Source organism: Medicago sativa, chromosome 8 (assembly GCF_051527215.1).
Source record: "Medicago sativa cultivar Bolivia chromosome 8, Bolivia_mono, whole genome shotgun sequence".
In the NCBI taxonomy this organism is placed as follows: domain Eukaryota; kingdom Viridiplantae; phylum Streptophyta; class Magnoliopsida; order Fabales; family Fabaceae; genus Medicago; species Medicago sativa.
Window position 1 is genome coordinate 13,874,003 of NC_140756.1, and position 16,687 is coordinate 13,890,689.

At 32.8% G+C, this 16,687-nt stretch overlaps 2 long non-coding RNA genes across 2 annotated transcripts; one reads left to right on the forward strand and one right to left on the reverse strand.

Annotated features, from left to right (window-relative positions):
- Positions 1 to 5,759: 5,759 nt before the first annotated feature.
- Positions 5,760 to 7,024, reverse strand: LOC146897153 (uncharacterized). Its single transcript, XR_015023098.1, has 3 exons — positions 6,634 to 7,024; positions 6,250 to 6,497; positions 5,760 to 6,103 (listed from the first exon to the last, which is right to left on the reverse strand). It is a non-coding gene; the product is annotated as an uncharacterized LOC146897153 (long non-coding RNA).
- A 2,233-nt stretch (positions 7,025 to 9,257) lies between these two features.
- Positions 9,258 to 10,400, forward strand: LOC146897154 (uncharacterized). The gene is made up of 2 exons (XR_015021943.1): positions 9,258 to 9,391; positions 9,516 to 10,400. It is a non-coding gene; the product is annotated as an uncharacterized LOC146897154 (long non-coding RNA).
- Positions 10,401 to 16,687: the final 6,287 nt, after the last annotated feature.

Genomic DNA, 16,687 nt, shown 5'->3' on the forward strand with positions numbered 1-16,687 from the left:
TAAAAAATTACCTCTTCAAGACAATGAAGTTAACTTTTATTCTAGTATTACTTCACTCTCTTCAAAAACAAATTTTGCTGCAACATAACATGCATTAACACAAAAAAAAAAAATAATAATAATACCAAAGAGAAGTGGAAGCAACATATTTAATTAGTGTGTAAAGTGCTTCAGAGAGTGCCCATAATAACAGAAAGAAGAACTTTGAGTGTAGATTGAATGTAACCAGGGCCGGCCCATAGCCCGTCGAGGCTGGGCTATGGCACTGGGCCTCGATTTTTTTGGGGCCCAAAACATATTTTTTTTATTATGTAAGGCACTTATTAATATTTATATATCGTTAATGCACAAAAGTCTTGAAGAAGTCAATGTGCTTCAGTGGCGCGCCTACTTAGAATTGGCTGTGTGTATGTGGGTTCAACACCCACTAGAGTAATTTTTATTATTAATTTTCTTTTTAGTGCATTATTTAGTCTTATGGGGCCTTTAGTCTTATGGGGCCCAAAATTTAATTTAATTTTTTCCATCCTTAAAAACCAAAACAGGGCCAACTTAATTTTCTTTTTAGTGCATTATTTAGTCTTATGGGGCCTTTAGTCTTATGGGGCCCAAAATTTAATTTAATTTTTTCCATCCTTAAAAACCAAAACAGGGCCAACAAATTTGTTAAGACGGCCCTGAATGTAACTACAGAGATTCAAAACTAAGTGTTGATTAATATTAACAAAAGAAAATATGTGCAGTTATTATGAAATGGTAAATTACAGTATCATTTCATGGATTGAAATTTATCTGTGCAATTTTGAGTGTGGTGAATGTGGAAATTAAGAACAACAGAAATCCAAATGTAAAATGAGACATGTTAGGTTTCCATTGAGTACATGCAGAGAAAATAGGTATTGTCAGTTTTAACTGCGTCTTAGCGTATCAAATATCCTGCAACTTTTTATCATGTAAATTGCAATTGTAAAATTGTTTTTATTCTATGCTACATTTAGGCTTTTCTTAAACAATAGATTATCTTGAACAACCGATTATCATTGGATGAACTGCATTTTAACGCGGGTAAATCAAATTCAAATTATAAAATTGAAAAGTAAACTCTGTTAATTTTAATCCACATTTTAATATGTGGATTAAAATTAACAACTCTGTTATTGTGCGAATGTCATGTTATCAAGATATTCCGCAAATGTGAATTCAGCTAACATGCTGGTGTTAAATGCCAAGTTAAATTGGTGCATGAATGGTAAACTAGTACAAGCAAGGAGATACAATTGCTAAATTTTCCCAATGCCGATTCTCTTTTAGCAAGGTACACGGAGCCTTAGAAATAACACATTAGTGCATTTACCATGATTGAATCTTTTTAATTTTGTCCTTTGGATAACTATGCATAGACTTTTCAAAAGCATTTTGTCCTTACCCTTATTTATTTGATTATTATTTTTTATAGATAGACAAAATAAAACAGCAATTGAAAACTCATACACATGAGGAGAGGTGACGGAGTTTAAACTTCGATCACGATTTCTGACCTAATAATTTTGGTATTTTTGAAACTTCAAAAAAAACACGGTGGTTCACCTCACCACTCATCCAAATTAAACACTCATTTTCCATATCTAATAAGTTCGAACATAGTACAGTTCACGAGCACGACGACTTCTTCTGCTCCTTCATCATAGATTCATAGGTACAAATCATCCCCCAAGTGGATAAAATAGCAGATAGTGGGAGAAATCAAAGATAATTATTAATAATAGCTACCATAAAAGAAGAAAACCATCAACACCTAACCATTTATAATCAGGTATAGCCCATCAATAATTTTTTGAGTCATCATTGTGAGCATAGATCCATCAATAATTTTACCTTCACTTCAGTAAGGATCCCATATCAATAATTTCATATGCAATTTCAAAACTAAAACAACACAAGATAAAAAAAACCAAATATTTGCAAATGATATACTAATACTCATGAATGAATCATGATTTACAAATACAATCATTCCAATTGCACTCCCCTATCACACGGAAACCGACATCGCTAATAATTTGAGAAAATCATATAATTCAGTGTAATTATATATCGTATCGGTGTCGGACACTGACGCGTGTTCGACACTAGAACACTCTTAATCCGAGAAGTGTCCGTACTTCATAGATCTACCATCACTATTTTCAATTACTAAACTAGCATCTTTGCCGTTGCTACGGTCATTTCATAATGCATACATAGCTTCATCATTCATCTTATCACACTAATAAGCATAAACCGCACCAAAATTCCTCTAACTTCAAAAATTAATTTAACGATGTACAAAACAATAATTTACTGATTGGAACTTGAAAAAACATCCTGTTAACATTTTCCAACACAAATTAATTTCTTCCTTAAATTACAAAAACAATGATTGAGAATCTGAAATCATTGAAAAAAACAGGAGTGAATATTAAAAACGACATAGAAAAGAGGAAACATCGATTCATAGGTACATTGTTCTTTTTTTTCTTTAGAAAGGTTGTTTGACCCATCAAGTCATCCCCATTATTTGATTGGGGAGGAGAACAGGTCATAGAGAATTTCTTTTTATTGGACAACTTTGTTTTTTTAGGATAATGCATAATGATTTTTTTTTTTTTTTGAGTTCTCATTCAAGTACCTTAAAAAACTTATGCAGTCGTTACAATGCTTATGAGGTTTGTTCACGTACTAAGTTTATAATGTAATAAGACATAGTAATGTAATAATGTAATAAGACAACAAAAAAAAAGTTTATAAAATTCTAATTAATTTTTTCAATTGTATCATTATATATAAATATATATGAATCTGCTAGAACACATCCACTAGTTTTTATGTGGGAGTGTTTTAGCAAGTTATACCTAAAAAGTTGATAAATACACCTTGAGGGGTATGTTGTTATAACAGTACACCTTCTAAAAAATAAGTAGGTGTACGTTTTACAACTGCTATAGACATTTGCTAGAATACACCCACTTATTTTTTAAAAGGAGTGTTTTAGCAAGTGATAACTAAAAAGTGGTTTTTTTTAAGAGGTTAAAATGAAATATATTACCACAACAAAAGGGCCTCCCTAGCACAAGGTGTACCTAAGGTGTAGCTTGCTAAAACACATCCACATAAAAACTAGTGGGTGTGTTCTAGCAAATCCTATATATATATATATATATATATATATATATATATATATATATATATATATATATATATATATATATATATATTTGCCCTATTTTTTCACTGTCAAGTATACCCTTAAAAAAATTTGCCTATAAGAATGCTATACTGTTGGTCTTATTGAAAAGAAAGGAATTTATATTATATTTGTTATTTATTAATTTTTTTTTGACGTTATATTTGTTATTGTTGGTGTCATTGAAAAAGATAAATATAATATGTTACGATATCAAAATAAAACATATCTATACCTATAATTTTTAATCAAAATCATAATAATTTTAATCAAAATCAAAATTTTATAAAAACTTATTGTTGATAATTTATATGCATTAGCGGTGCTATAAAACGAGTGGACATACACAGAAACAAAGTGTCCGTCTGAACGCTAGTTAATTTTTTTTTTAGTTAATATAATGTACATTATTACCAAAATATTATATTTCCTTTTGCATCCTTGATAGTAGAAACTACATCAATAGTTAATAAAAAAATTTGATAAAAAAATTTAATCAGCACTTATTTTAAGACGGTGGGAGTAGAAAAATGAAAAATTTGTTTCAAACCATCTTCAACCGTTTCTCTTAACACTTTAATTTCGTCAACGAAAAAACCGTTTTTCTAACAACAAAATAAGAATGTATTAAATCGGTTACAAGAACAAGAAGTACTAAACCCAAACAATTGAGATGGAGTATATGTGGTACTAAATCCACGAAAAAGGAGTACCAAGATAGCCTAACCAAAGGGAAGCAAGAAAGTCGCAAAACCCTCGTGACAACCTAAAAGACCACAAAAGACAATGAAAAAAAACCCCTAAAATCCCAAACTAACGAACCAAATAACTCGAGATAAAGCCATGACCTCCATCCTAACCCACCTCACCTAGCACATATTCAACGAAAGCTACACATTGAGCCCCAAAAACCCCAAGCGAATTAGCAAGCGCACACAATCAACAAACCACCTAATCCACTCCCATGCTAATTTTTTTTTTTACTAAATCACAACCCTCATAAATAAGAGTTTGTCAATTAGTGTTGGCCTATCTTCGTTAAATGACACTCCGATATTCATCCCAATGTAGAAAATCCTCTCCATTTACTCTTCTCACTTATGAAATTGCTCGAAAACTACCTCTGCGAAAGTTAACTTCCGCTCAGTTTTTCCAACGCCAGTTAACTTTCGTTGTACACTTTTTAGATCGGTTGAACTGACTTAAAAGGTTATTGAACCGATCTTAAAAGTGCCCAACAACAGTTAACTCTGGAAAAGCCGAGGGGCAGTTATAATTAACTACTGCTGATGTAGTTTTTGAGCAATTTCATAAATGAGATAAGCAATTTTCCTCATTCTATAAATGTCAATTTCAGAATTAGGATATGGCTCAAAGCATCATAAAAAATGCCAACATATAACCCTCCGAAATTTTCTCTTAACACCTCTCTTTTAAAACGGATTGAGGGATTAAAAGAAAACGAAGAAATTCGTTTCAAATCCAATATTGGTCGATGCTATATAACCCAATATGCATGGCCGGCCCTATGCAAGTGCATCAAGGCCCTTGACACAGGGCCTCGGACTTAAAGGGGCCTTAAAATTTGAAAAAAAAGGAAAATAAACTTGTACCTACGGACAAAATCCATCACTAAATGTGATTTTTCTGTAGGTAAAAGTCCAGAATTCAACTATTTTACTGTCAATTATACATTGTACATAGGTAAATGTCTGTGGGTAAAAGTCAGAACGTAGATGTTTGTCACTCTAAATGATGTTGAACTTTTTTTTCCAATACTTTTTAAATTAAAATTGTCAAGATTACAACGGGGTCTCCGAATTGTTGGAGATGGCCCTGCCAATATGTTTATAAATTTGTGATTACCAGTTGAAAATGTAAAAGGAAGCATGAAACATGTGTGTTTGTTGAGCATTTGTATATATGCTTAAATATGATTTTCGTCCCTGTAATATGGGCGTGTTTTGATTTTCGTCCCTGTAAAAAAAAAGTTTGAATTACGTCCTTGTAAAAAAAAAATTGTTTGAAAATGGTCCCTGGCCCCACTATTCAGCTGAGTTGGCATGGTTTTGGCCACATGGCAGTTGCTGACTGTGCAACTTTTGCCACGTGGCGTTGACTTGGCGTGCCACCTAATATTAAATTTTAAAAATATTTTAAAAATTCTGAAAATTGTTTTTAAAATTAAAAAATATGAAAATAAATTTGAAAAATTTGAAAAACAATTTAAAAATTCTGAAAATAAATTTTTAAATATTAAAAAAATTTCTGAATTTGTTTTTTTGTATAATTTTTTAATTTTTTAAATTTTCACATTTTTTTTAAATAATTTTCGAAAATTAAATTTTCAAATTTTTTTTTAATTCTTACAGTTTTTTGTCAAAAAATTAAGTTTTCAAAAAATTTTATTTTCAGATTTTTTTCGGAAATTTTTTATGATTTTTAAATTTATTTTCAGATTTTTTAAATTTAAATAAATAATTTTCAGAATTTTATTTTTATTTTTTTAATTACGTGGACCGCCACGTGGCAAAAGTTGCACAGTCAGCAACTGCCACGTGGCGAATAACATGCCAAGTCAGCCATGAAGTGGGGTCAGGGACCATTTTCAAATAATTTTTTTTTTACAGGGACGTAATTCAAACTTTTTTTTACAGGAACGAAAATCAAAACACACTCAAATTACAGGGACGAAAATCATATTTAAGCCTTGTATATATTTAACTTTCGGAAAATACAAAGACCGTGCACAAAATTGCAAAATGATCAACAAAAGGACAATTTAAAAGGTGGGGGAAAAATTATGTAGCAAGTTACATGAGAGTACTTTATCTAAAATAAGTTCATACATATCACTTTCTCTTTGTTTCTATGTACTCCCTCCGGTCACATTTATAAGCAAAAAATCATTTTTTAGGTTCATTCAACACCTAATGTATTTGGTCTATAATATATACCAAATACATTAAGTAATCAATGAACCTAAAAAGTGTTTTTTTGCTTATAAATGTGATCGGATGGAGTACATGTCATCTCTTCTTCGCCTTCATCAAGACTCATAGGTACAAGTATCCCCCAAGTGGAAAATAGCAGATAGTGGGAGAAATCAAATATAATTAATAGCTACCATAAAAGAAGAAACCATCAACACTTACCAATTTGTAATCAATCAGGTTTGGCCCCCCAATAATTATTTTTTGAGTCATCAAAGCAGGCAGAGACCTATCAATAATTTTACCCTTCACTCCACCGAGACCGAGGATGCCATCAAAACCTAACCATTTATAATTAATTGCTACCATCCCTCAAAAAAAAAAAAATTAATAGCTACCATAAATATAAAAAGAACTTGTCAAAAAAAATATTAAAAAAAAAAACAGATTATTTTGAAACACGTTGTATACCATTACCATGATGATGTTGAAATCCTCCTGAGTAATTACTCCAAATAAATTTGTTTAATTGCAATAAAATCTCCATTCGCTAGGTCCAAACCTTTGTAAACTCGACCCTAAGCTCCTTTCTCAATCTTATCTCCCAGCATCTGCTCCAAAGCTCACATGTAAGCAAGCAATCAGCCATTAAAAAAATCAAGCTGTTAAACAAGCCAATTCCGTATGTAATTTCAAAATAAAAACAACACAAGATATAAAACCAAATATTTGAAAGAAAAAAAAATATTAGCAGCCAATTGAAAGAAAATAGGGTTAGTTAAATTTCCTTATGCAACACTACTATATAGCGCTACTTCATTTCACAATTTTGTATTAAATAGCGCATCGCAGAACAATGGTTGCTCAATTTATGGGGTCAAGATCCTCTCCATTTATAACTTTTTCCATTTGTTAGCAATTTGGAGAGAGATAGACACATAAAAAATAATGATCCTCAGCTTAATCCTTCAGCTTAATCCTTATGCCACAAATTCTTCAAATCGCGTCATAATTTCTCCAAATCATGCCACAATTTTCCAGAACTTCAAACGTCAATTTTGAACCAAATCCAACAAACATCATATTAACATTTTCATTCTCTTGTAAAAAAAAAAAAAAAGAAAACAGTTCATTCTATGTTCAATTAGATAAATATTGATTGATTCATAGTACGCTGATTCATTGGTACACTTATTCATGTGCTACATTGTTCAATTAAAAATGACATAAAATGGAGGAAACATTGATTCATAGGTACACTGCTTTTTTTCCTTATTTCATTGGTACACTTATTCATGTGCTACATTGTTCAATTAAAAATGACATAAAATGGAGGAAACATTGATTCATAGGTACACTGCTTTTTTTCCTTATTTCATTGGTACACTTATTCATGTGCTACATTGTTCAATTAAAAATGACATAAAATGGAGGAAACATTGATTCATAGGTACACTGCTTTTTTTCCTTAAAAAAAAAGGTACATTATGTTTTTGAAGGTACATTGTTTGACCCATAAGTCACCCCCCATTATTTTACTGGGGAGGAGAACCATGTAATAATATTAAAAAAAAAGGTCATAATGTAATTTTGATTAATTTTTTAAATTATACCATTTAATAAATATAACTTACACTATTAAAAAATATTATATTTCTTTTAGCATTCATGATAGTAGAAAGTACTTCAATATTTATTAAAATAGTTTGATAAAAAATTTAATCGGCATTTATTTTAAGGGTCTTGCAAACGAGTGCCCTAAGGGTACTCTTTTAAGGATTCGTAATCAAGAAAATGTTTATTGAAAAAGTTTAATAGTTTAATTTCCAATGCATCAAATTCATCAGTTTTTAATTTTTTTTACAAATACTTACTATTTAAGGTTGTTAAAGAGTGTTATTAGAATACTCGTTAGCATTTCCCTCATTTTTAAAATGGAGGGTGTACAAAAATGAATAATTTCGTCTAAATACCATGATTAACCTTTTCTCTTAACACTTTCGTCATAATTTTTTTTTAAACAACAAAATAAGAATTTATTAAATCAGATATAAGTCAAAGAAGTATTTTTATTTTAAAAAAATGTATTAAACCCAGCAACTAAGACAAAGTACACGTTGTACTAAACCCACGAAAAAACACCAAGAAGCTTAACCAAAGAGAATCAAGAAAGTCAGAAAACCCCGCAGCAACCTAAAAGACCACAAAGACAACTTAAAAACACTCATTCTAAAGGAACCCCTCAAATCCCAAACTAACAAACCAAAACACTCAAGATAAAGCCATAACATCCACCCAAACCCACACCTCACTCAGCCCCTATCCAACAAAAACTACAAATTGATCCCCAAAATCCCAAGCCAAGCAAGTGCACACAACCAACAAACCCTCATCCACTCTCACGCCAACTTTTTTTTTCACTAAATCACAACCCTCGTGTGCTAAGAGTTTGTCAATCCGTGTTAACCTATCTTCAACTCTATAGGTGTCAATTTCAAAATTAGGACATTGACCGAAAATACCATAAAAAATGCAAAGCTCTAAGTCTAACCCCCCAAAATTTTCTCTTAACACATCTCTTTTAAAACAGATCGAGGGAGTAGGAAAACAATGAAATTCATTTAAAATCCATCTTCAACATTTTCTCTTAATCAATAAACTTCCATCTAATGCACAATGCTCCCAAATGGGGCTGAAAATGGTCTATTCTATATAACCCAATATGTTTATAACTTTGTAATTACCAGTTGAAAATGTTGAAGGAAACATGGAACATGTGTGCTCGTTGAGCATTTGTATATATTAAAGTTCGGGTGCCATTCAACCCAGCATAAGTAACGTCTCGTGATATCTCCTCAACTCATTTTTATTTTATCTTTCTGCTTACTATGAAAGAAAAATAAAATAAAGTAGTGATGAAAATAATTAACTAGAGAGGAAAATACAAAGACCGAGCACAAAATCAAAATTGCAAAATGATCAAAAAGGACAATTTTAAAAAGTGGGAGGAAAAATTATGTTGCAAGTCAGATGAGTGTACTTTATCTAAAATAAATAGCACTTTATCTTTGTTTCTATGTACATTTCATGATCTCCTATCTAAAATTATGTTGCAGAATTCATAGGTACATTGTTTGACCCATCGATTCATAACAATGTGAGATCCTTCCTCTGTTCAGAAAGTAGCAACACTTAAATCAATAGGATTTTATTGCTTGCTTCATCTTTAATAAAGGTAAATTCTGCTCCATCTTTGTATCTCAATTTTTTAGTGATTGTTGGATTTGGTTCAATCATTTATACCTCAAATTTACTTTAATTTTGTTTTTGTTCTCACATTCCTTCTAAATACTTTGCAGCTAGAAGACTTTTGTTGTTTCCAGAGAAGCTATGAAAGATGGTGTTGCAAGCCAAGATGATTTTTGTTGCATTAGCTTGCTTAGATCCCCTCATGGCTAATGTTGTTTTTTTTCTTTTTCTTTTTTTTGGAGGAAAAAGTGATTATTACTAGGTTTAGTTAGGATATCTTATTTCATTGTAATGTTATCCAAAATTGTCGATCTAAATGTTGATCAAAATGTAGTATTTTGATTTGCTTGGATTGAGCACAAAAACTCCTATAGATAATCCACTTTTTTCTAATCTACTTCAATTAGTAACATTTTTTGGTAGATTCACAATTGTTTAGGCTGGACAGTTTTGCGACACTTTTTTATAACTTCCAAAAAATTATAAATGTAACAAATTTTTTAGTGTTACCGGTATACAAAAAGTGTTACAATAATGTAACATTTTGCGACCCTTTTTGAATGCTACATATAATACTATAAAATGTAACTAAAGCTCTTTAGCGACACAGGCTTTACCTAACAATTGTACAAATGTTACTAAATTTAATCAGTAACATTTTTCTTGATTTAGTAACAATTTTGAAGTGTTACTAGATGTCAATTATGTTGTAGTGAACACATGAGCCGGCTTAAGATGTTTCGTTCTAATATATTAAAACCTTTATTTAGCCAAGGTTGGACCGCGGCAAAGTACTATATATATATTATAGAGAGAAAAAAATACAGTAGTTCTATATACAGTTTTATTATTTCATCCACCAATCCTAGCTTGCAATATATCTTCCACCTGCAAGAAACGAAATTTAACAATATACTTTAATTTCAACGACATTTACAAAGAAGATGAAAGAATAAAATGACATCTTCAAGACAATGAAGTCAAATTTTATTCTAGGCTTGCTTCACTCTCTTCAAAAACAAATTTTGCTGCGATAACATGTATTTTAAAAAAAAAGGAATAATACCAAAGAGAAGAAGTGGAAGCAAAATATTTAATAGGTGAGGAAAGTGCATCAGAGAGTGACCATAATAACAGAAAGAAGAATTTTGAGTGTAGATTGAATGTAACTACAGAGATTCAAAACTTAAGTGTAGATTGATATGAAAAAAATTATGTGCAGTTATGAAGTGGTAAATTACAGTATCATTCATGGATTGAAATTTATGTGTGCAATTTGACATGTCATGGCATTGAGCACAACAGAAATCCAAATGTAAAAAGAGACATCTTAGGTTTCCTTTGAGTACATGCAGAGAAAATAGGTATTGTGAGTTTTAACTGCCTCTTAGTGTATCAAATATCCCTGCAACATTTTATCATGTAAAACTGCACTTGTAAAATTGTTTTTACTCTATGCTACATTTATGCTTTTCTAATACAACAGATTATCTTGAACAACCGATTATAATTGGATGAACTGCATTTTGACTGGGGAAAATTAAATTCGAAATATAAAATTGAAAACTAAACGGTCCAATCTTAATTTGTGAATTAAAATTAACAACTCCATGATTTCGTGAATGTACATGTTATTAAGATATTCCAAAAATTTGAATTCAGCTAACATGCTTGTACTTAATGCTAATTTAGTTAAATTGGTGCGTGAATGGTAAACAAGTACATGCAAGTTGATACAATTGCTAAATATTCTGTTGGATATTTGTATGTTGGCTTCACTTTTGCCTAAAACAAATATTCACTTCAGATGTGGAACACAATGTTCCAACATCCAGACCTGGTCTGTACGTTCTGTTCCTATGCCTTGATTTACGCATGCATTTTCTATTTAAGGAATCCTTTATTCTTGTTGGTCAAGCTGCATGTTTTTATGAGAAGATCAGAACATATGTGATTTCCTAAGGGAATGGTAATGACTTAGGAAAGTTTTTTAAGGTGATAATAATGTGACTTTTAATGTGCCTACTTTATAGGAGTTTCCTAATCCGGCCATGTTGCTTAATCAATAAGTCACTGATCCGATCTGAAGCATGATTGAAGGGATGACACGCTTTGCTTCAGTATATAAAGAAGGCTGCAAGACCTGAAGAACTATTCAAGCCATCATTTTAAAAAATTTAGTTTTAGGGTTTTGAGTCTTTTGTGTATCTACTCTTATATCCGTAAGTTTAGGTCTGATTATATTGTGAGCCTTTCTTGTATCATCTTGATATATGTTAAGGACTGTGTTACATTGAGTTGTAATTTGTGCACTACTCCAAAGCTTTTAAGCAAGGAGATAGGTAGTCTATTTGAAGGTAACTTCATCTGATTTGATTGAGTCTGTAAACTGATAATCACAGGGGCTGTGATTGACTGTAAGGAGTGAGATGGGATCTCAGATCTAGGAGTTCCTAGGTTGAATTCAATACGGGTAGGTCCTAGGTCTTTAGTGTAAACGAGGAGTTTGCTGAGAGCTAGAGAATGAGGACTACACTAATGGATTTCCTCCTGGCTTGGTAGCCCCCAGAGTAGGTGACGTTGCACCGAACTGGGTTAACAATTTCTCTGTGCCTTTTCTTTCCTGTCTGTTATTTTGCTTTATTATGTTTATGTCTGTTAGCTTAATGTTCTAAACATTATATACAACATCTGTTTTTTGTGTCCTGTGTTGGAACATCGTTTGGAACATCGTAAGTCTAACGTGCCAGAATAACAATTGGCATCAAAGCAGGCACCCTACCTGTTATTGGGTGAGATCTAGAGGAGATCTATTCTGGCAATATGGAGAAAGAAGGAGGCTTTGTTAACAGACCACCATTGTTGGATGGCATTAATTATGATTGTTGGAAATCACGTATGAGTGTCTTTCTCAAATCCATTGATAGCAAAACTTGGAAGCCTGTTCTGAAAGGCTGGGAGCATCTCGTGGCTTTTGATAAAGATGGCAACAAGACAGCTGTTCTGAAATCAGAAGAAGAATGGACTACAGCTGAAGATGAATCATCGCTTGCAAACTCTAGAGCCTTGAATGCCATTTTCAATGGTGTGGACAAGATTATGTTCAGAATGATCAAGCAATGCACTGTTGCTAAGAATGCTTGGGAGATTCTCAAAACAGCACATGAAGGCACAACTAAGGTAAAAAGTGCAAAACTTCAACTTCTTACTACTAAATTTGAGAATTTGAAAATGTTGGAGGATGAATGCATACAAGACTATCACCTGAATATTCTTGATATTGTCAATGATTTTGACTCACTTGGAGAGAAAATCTCTGATGAAAAGCTTGTGAGAAAAATCCTCAGATCTGTACCTAAGAGGTTTGACATGAAGGTGACTGCAATTGAAGAAGCACAAGACATCTCCAGTATGAAGGTTGATGAGCTAGTGGGATCACTTCAATCCTTTGAATTAGCTAATGGATATAAGAAGAAAAGCATAACTTTTGCTTCCAACACTGATGAGGAAGATGTTCAATGTGATATGGAGACTGATGAAAGTATTTTAGATGCATTTGTGCGTTTTGGTAGAGAACTCAACAAAGTGTTGGAGATGATTGACAAAAAGTCGAGGCCAAATGTTCAAAACATCTCGTTCGACATCAACAGAAACAGTGAATCTATTAAGCAGGTGACTGCCATGACTGGTAGAGTTTTTTCTGACACTGAATCATGTGATGAAGAGTTAGCTTATGATGAGTTAGTTGCTTCATATAAAGGTTTATATGCTAGAAGTGTTGAGGTATTCAAGATGCTAGTAGAACAAAAGAAGATAAATAGTCAACTGCTAGCTGAAAGGAGTAGTCATCTAACAAGGATTTCAGAACTCAATGATGTGGTAACTTCTCTAAACTCACAACTTGAACAGGTTAAGAAGCAAGTTGCCATGATGACAAATGGTTCCACGGTTCTGGAAGATGATGTGACAGAAGATCAAGATAAAAGGAAGGCAAATGGTGTAAGATTTGACTATAAACTCCTCAATCAAAAACAGCGTAACAGAAAGTTTGCTTACGCCTTAGAAGATCATGGGATGATAAGAAAGGAAGAACATGTCAAAGGTGTCAAGGCTCTAGATCCTTCAGGAACAGATGTTGTTTCTACTAACAAGACAATATTGAAACATTCTTAAAGACATCAGAATGGCAAAAAGACAGCTCGTCCTTGGATCTGTCACCACTGCAAAAGAAAAGGACACATAAGGTCGTATTGTTATAAATTGTATGGATATCCTCAGCCTCATGTTCAAACAAAGGTCAGTGGTATGATTACTCAAGATAGGAAAGAATGGAGACCCAAAACTCCAAATGTAAGTTCTTCTATGACTTCCTCTGTGTCGATTAATGTTCCACCTATTTTTACTAAGTCTAGAAACCTTGTTGAGTCAGTGCCTGTCGTCTATAAGCCCCATTCCATGTCAAAGTTGCATGTAACCCCTCAAAAACCATAATGTCAAACCAAATGTCAAAATATCTGGTATGGTTTCTGTTGTTGCTGATAATATTAATGAGGAAAATGTTTTTGTTACCCCATCTAAAATTGTTGTTGTTGGCCCTTTTGAGGAAACCCTGACCCAACCTGATGTTGCATCGGATGTTACAACATCCTTAGCTCAACCTGATCACATAAAGTTTGAGTTTGAGTCTGAGTCAGCCTTTGATAATGGAAAATCCCAATGTAAGATGGTGTTTGTTGGTGATGAGAATGATGGATCAGAAAGTGATGACCAAAGTGTGTGGAGTTTTCTCCTGTTTTAATCTTGGTTTTATGGATGTGTACTTATGTGTCGTGATCTTAAGTATTGCTGCTGTTCTTTCTATTTCTGCGTCTTATGCATGGTAGTTTGTCAGAATTTATGGATAAAAAGGGGGAGTAAGTGTATACTTGTGTTCTTCTGATGTACTTCTGCTCTTTTCTATTTTCTGGAATGATGTCTGTGAAGTTGTTCCTGGAAGTAGGTATGTGTATGTGTTGGTGTGATAGCAGAATTTTTTGATGCATGCCTGATGATGGGATGTGTCAGATAATGTTGAAACATCCAGATGACATTTTCCTGCATGAAGAAGTGTAACGATCTGTTTTGTGAGACATGTTATCTGTTTTCTCTTTTGCGCACGTCTTTGAACTGTGAGGTATACATGGCAATGATCTACTCTTAAAGTCTTCTACCTTCTGTTTGGCATATTTTGTGAGGCATATTTTGTGGCAATGTTCTCGTGTTTTACTAGGAGTTTGAACATATTTCAGTTTGAGGATTTCTGCCTAGCATGCATATATTCAGGGGGAGTGTTAAAAATGTTATGTGTTCTCCTTAAGGGGGAGTAAACTTCTATGTCCCTGAATGTTCCTAGAGATGTTGGAACATCCTGATGGTTTGAGCTACTGAGTACTGTATTCCTATTTCTCTAAGTAGCGTGTTATGACAGTTGACTGTCTGTTTAGGATGTACAGGAATTTATTTTTCCTTATACGTCCTCTGCTGCAAGACTCTGATTTTCTCTCTGATATCTTTTAGTTTCTCGTGTCTGCATAATTCCATATGTTAATTGTTGTGTGAAAATAATGGAAGCAGAATCTGAGACCTATAATATAATTCTTCTAGTCCTGAAGATTATGTATGATGACTGAAGAACTATATTTTGGTATCTCTTGGAAGTCTGAGAATGTGAACCTTTCTTCAAGGAAGATTTTAATTGTGAAGATTGAAGGAAAGGTTGCGTGTGCTATCTCTCTGTTTTAACAGGTGTGGGCTGAATTTGTTTTAGCCAAAAATTTGCCAAAGGGGGAGATTGTTGGATATTTGTATGTTGGCTTCACTTTTGCCTAAAACAAATATTCACTTCAGATGTGGAACACAATGTTCCAACATCCAGACCTGGTCTGTACGTTCTGTTCCTATGCCTTGATTTACGCACGCATTTTCTATTTAAGGAATCCTTTATTCTTGTTGGTCAAGCTGCATGTTTTTATGAGAAGATCAGAACAGATGTGATTTCCTAAGGGAATGGTAATGACTTAGGAAAGTTTTTTAAGGTGATAATAATGTGACTTTTAATGTGCCTACTTTATAGGAGTTTCCTAATCCGGCCATGTTGCTTAATCAATAAGTCACTGATCCGATCTGAAGCATGATTGAAGGGATGACACGCTTTGCTTCAGTATATAAAGAAGGCTGCAAGACCTGAAGAACTATTCAAGCCATCATTTTAAAAAATTTAGTTTTAGGGTTTTGAGTCTTTTGTGTATCTACTCTTATATCTGTCGATGCAAGTTTAGGTCTGATTATATTGTGAGCCTTTCTTGTATCATCTTGATATATTTTAAGGACTGTGTTACATTGAGTTGTAATTTGTGCACTACTCCAAAGCTTTTAAGCAAGGAGATAGGTAGTCTATTTGTAGGTAACTTCATCTGATTTGATTGAGTCTGTAAACTGATAATCACAGGGGCTGTGATTGACTGTAAGGAGTGAGATGGGATCTCAGATCTAGGAGTTCCTAGGTTGAAGTCAATACGGGTAGGTCCTAGGTCTTTAGTGTAAACGAGGAGTTTGCTGAGAGCTAGAGAATAAGGACTACACTAGTGAATTTCCTCCTGGCTTGGTAGCCCCCAGAGTAGGTGACGTTGCACCGAACTGGGTTAACAATTTCTCTGTGCCTTTTCTTTCCTGTCTGTTATTTTGCTTTATTATGTTTATGTCTGTTAGCTTAATGTTCTAAACATCATATACAACATCTGTTTTTTGTGTCCTGTGTTGGAACATCGTTTGAAACATCGTAAGTCTAACGTGCCAGAATAACATATTCCCAATGTTGGTTTCTCTTTTTCCATATCTAATCTAATAAGTTCAAACATAGTACAGTTCACGAGCACGACGACTTCTTCTGCTCCTTCATCATAGATTCATAGGTACAATTATCCCCCAAATGGATAAAATAGCAGATAGTGGGTTAAATCAAAGATAATTATTAATAATAGCTACCATAAGAGAAGAAATAATCAAGACCTATAACCATTTATAATCAGGTTTAGCCCATCAATAATTTTTTGAGTCATCATGATGAGCAGAGACCCATCAATAATTTTGGATCCCATCAATAATTCCATATGCAATTTCAAAATAAAAACAACACAAGATAAGAAACCAAATATTTGCAAATACATTCTCCAACACTTAAAAGTTTAATCAAAAAGATCAAACAACAATAATAAAATTTCAAAAACATTTATTATTACATCCA